This window comes from Papaver somniferum, unplaced genomic scaffold (genome assembly GCF_003573695.1).
Source record: "Papaver somniferum cultivar HN1 unplaced genomic scaffold, ASM357369v1 unplaced-scaffold_117, whole genome shotgun sequence".
NCBI lineage: Eukaryota > Viridiplantae > Streptophyta > Magnoliopsida > Ranunculales > Papaveraceae > Papaver > Papaver somniferum.
This window is the reverse complement of record NW_020620714.1, coordinates 3583416-3587916: the sequence shown is the minus strand read 5'-3', so window position 1 is coordinate 3587916 and position 4501 is coordinate 3583416.

Sequence of the window (4501 nt, the reverse complement as noted above, 5' to 3'; positions counted from 1 at the left end):
GTCTCCGCAAAGCACTATATGGTCTCAAGCAAGCACTGCGTGCATGGAACAACAAAATCGACAAGTATTTCCGAGATAATGGATTTGAGAAAAGTTCAAGTGAGCCATCACTCTACATCAAAAAACAAGGTACAGATTTTCTAATCGTCTGTCTCTACGTCGATGATTTAATTTATGCCAGTACAAAACAAGAGATGGCAGAAAAATTTAAGAAGGAGATGATGAAAGAATATGAGATGACAGACTTAGGACTTATGCGATATTTTCTTGGGATTCAAGTAAAACAATCTCCAGAAGAAATATTCATTTCCCAAGAAAAATATGCAGAAGACTTACTGAAAAGGTTCAACATGATGGATTGCAAACCAATTGCAACTCCAATGGGTACCAATGAGAAATTGGTAAAAAATGATGGAGCGACAAAAGTTGATCCAACCTTATTCAAAAGTCTAGTCGGCTTACTGATCTACTTAACAAATACAAGGCCAGACATCGTCAATGCTACCAGTATTGTTTCTCGGTTTATGAGCGGGCCAAGCAAGTTACACTATGCAGCCGAAAAAATAATTCTTCGATATATCAAGGGAACAAAAGATTTTGGCATCAAATATACAAGAGAAAAAGATAATGATTTAATTGGCTTCACAGATTGCGATTGGGGAGGTTCTATTGAAGACCGAAAGAGCACATCAGGCTATGTTGGAACAAAAGTTATCTCTTGGAGTTCTAAAAAACAAAGTACGGTGGCACTATAGTCAGCCGAAGCAGAGTACATAGCATCAACAAGTGCAGCATGTGAGGCAGTATGGTTGAGAAGAATAATGACCGACCGACAACAAAGGCAAAAGCAGCCGACGACTATCTACTGTGACAATATGTCTACAATTGCAATGACAAAAAATACAGTGTTCCACGGACGGACGAAGCATATAGAGCTACGACATCACTTCATCAGAGAGTTGGTAGAGAACAAGGAAATCGAGCTCCAATTCTGTCCGACGCAAGAACAAAATGCGAACATTTCCACAAAAGCAGTCATGATGGATAAATTCAATCATTTTAGAGACAAGCTTAACATCACAAATTAAGAGGGAGTGTTAAAAATATAAGTTAATTTGTGATCTTAAAGAGTGTACACGGCCTAAAGAATAAAAACCCAGAACAATCTAAATTAGTGCGTCCCAAAAGGGAGCTACCTTACTTCACTTCTTTCTCTGGCATCTTCGTCTATGATCTAGAGTATTCAATATCTAGACTATTCTTAATTAGTCTTTTACTCACGTGTTTTCTAGAGAGAACACTTTCTACACAGTTCTTGTAAAGTCGGTCCACATATAGTCTAGAACCTTCGGTGTCTAAAGTGTTCTCATGGTCGGTTAACTTGGCCTATAAATAGGCAACGATGGGGTTCATTTTTATAACCATCAAACTGAAGTGAGTTGAGAGTGAGAGCTAGAGAGCCAAAGTGTTCATAAACATAGTGAGCCAAAGTGCTACACTAAATATTCCCTTTGTAATATTTTCATTTCCAAATTAATATAAGCCTCACTTTTCAATTAACCAACCTCTCTTCCAAAATCATTTCCATAAACCCATCACATTTATGCATTGCGCCAACAAAGGATAGATCTCATTTTTTTTGTTCACAAGCAATGGTCGCTGTAAGAGACGGGCGCGTTAGCCAGCTTCTCTCCTAAAATTTGTGAGTGTGTAAAGGTCTTTTTGTAGTCTTGTAGAGACTAGTGAACTGAGTAGTTACTTCAGCATCTTAGGATACATCAGTCAGCAAATTGCGTATAGCAAGCACTTAACGAGGAATATTATGAGCCCCAATATTAAATCTAACAAGCTTCAGGTTCAGGATCAATGAAGAGCCACTAAGCTCACACGTCGTGAATGTTAGGATATTCAGGTATTTGGATTTGGGACGTGCAATAACCAGCAAAAAAAATTGTGATAGTAGTAATTAATAATGAATCCAACATTTTGCATCAACTGCAGCTGGAGGGGCTGCTATACTTGCTTCAAAAGGCTTATCCCTGCTGGTAATAAAGGGGTACTAAATTGCTCGGGTGTAATGTTTGGATATATTAGTAACAAGATCATTTCATGCCCGCGCAAAATTTTCTTGACATTCTTTGGATTGTGGCCGGGAAGGCATGTTCGGACGAATCTGCAAAGTCAAAATGCCGGTTCATGATTAGCTTGTTAGAGACACAGCAGTTCATAATGTTGTAGCAATTGGTTTCTCTATCACCAAAGTACATTCATTTGGATAAACCTCGACTCAAGCCGGACATGCATGACCTTAAGAACGAAAACGCATATGCATGTGTAATGTTTCTTAACTACTATACGAAAGTATACCATTAGAATCTCTTTGAATATTTTATCGGTCTACTAGTAGTAACCCACAGATCAAAAACTGTACCTCATAATTCAAATCTGGCGTTTAAATATGATGAAGATGGACTTAGCTAATTTAGTGGACTAAATCGTGTTGGATTAATTTTTGTGCTTCTGTTAATCTTTATAATTGCCTACTATACAAAGACTGAGCCCCTCTGACCTGTTTGATAGTAAAAAATCAAGCAATATATGGCATTCTGCTGCAACAGCATTTCAAAATGGTCTGCCTGAAGACCATCCTGCATTCCTCGGCAACTTATCAATCTATCTTAACCATTATCAAAGAAAAAAAAAAAGACCATCCTGCATGACATTATATAAAAATGACGTATATGAAAAATGACATTATTGTTGTAAATCCGTTGAAACAGTCTTACGATTCCTGCACAGGCATTCGTAAAAGTTAATGCTTCTATTGAAATTGCTTGAATAAGACTTGATGGTGCTAATTAATTAGTGGTGGAAACTCAAATTGCTGACGGTATTATAACTTTAGTATATCCTAGGTCATTGCACGTGGAGACTCAAAGGATTTTAATGTGTAAAGATTAGTTACTGAGGATTGTTGTAAACTAAAAAATTCATTACCCTACAATGAATTAAGTTTTGCAAAGATATCTTTCTGCATGCGGCATCTCCGTTCTTTGTGATATTTTTTAATCTTGATTCTCCTTCCGTTAGACATATTGATGGCTGGAATAAATCAATAGACGTATTAACGACATTAGAAATATTATCACGGCAGTTGGTGAAGGATTTATACTTACCCGTCAATTTGGAATCAAATTGCACGACTCGAATTGTACTAATTTGATTGCGCTCACAATTTATGATTGATTGTTCCATGAATTTTCCTTTTTGGATTGAGCATAAATTCGTTACTCATATATATATATATATACTGCAATTTATAGTTGGCTGATTAGGCATCAAATGTGACACCACGTATGATTCACTATTCTCATTTGTGATAACTAACTAAAAGGTTCAGTGCCATAACTTGATATTATGCTTAAAAAATATAAATTAACCATTTCATTCATAAACCATGCGTCCCAACATATGAGTGGCGCAGGATCACCAACATATAAGTGGCACACGCATCTAGCATCATTACACGGATTACAAACTGATCATAGAAGGTACGTTGGACAATATGACATACCATAACTTACTTATGTAAAATCCATAGCAAAGCACATTTCTTTTATGACCAGATAATATAACAGCACCTTTCCTATTCTCATATCCAAGGCACTCAACCAACTGCATTAAGAGTTCTCCTAATCCTTTCCGCTGCACACTCAAGATACATTCTATCTTCCTTCAACAAAATGATACTGTAAAATACAAACAAAACGATTCCCATCTAGACTGCAGTATGTTAATTGGTTGTCCTACATGTAGAAAAACAAACATCTCCTAGATATCGAAATAACTTTGAACTGTCAGATAAAAAGGATTGCGAGAACTTACTTCAGCCCTTGTATGAATATCGATCATCTAAAATACGATATACTAATTGCCAGATGCAGGAAAACAAACATTGGCAACATCAATATGATCGGAAGTGAATGCACCATTAACCATCAGTAGGACCAAATCCGTAAATCACACTTGTAACACCCTTGGGAAGCCAACCTGAAAGGAGAGATGCAGAACTAAGAAACTTAATTCAAGAAAAGCCATTCTAAATGAAGACTAACTTACTTAAATGAACGGACCGAAGTAATTGGCGATTTTTTCATAAACATCTAAACACGAATCAAACTCTTCGTTATATCAAATTCCTAACACGAATTCTACTTACCATGTCTGGATTTCATAAATCATACCAAAACTCTAATCTTCTTTTGTTAGTGATACAGACAGAAATTAAGAGATCTCAAAACTGCAAGCCTGCAACATGGCATAAGGTTTTAGAAATCTTTATATATAAACCAAACCAATGAAAGGACGCACTTGTTGGATGCGGCATCAAGTCTTTCGTTTATAGTTTCTTGTTTTGAACCGATGCGCCTGATTTCCGGTGTTTCTTATCTCGTGGAGAAAACATGAGAAATCGTTTATGTTCGAAAAAGCAACAAACCTT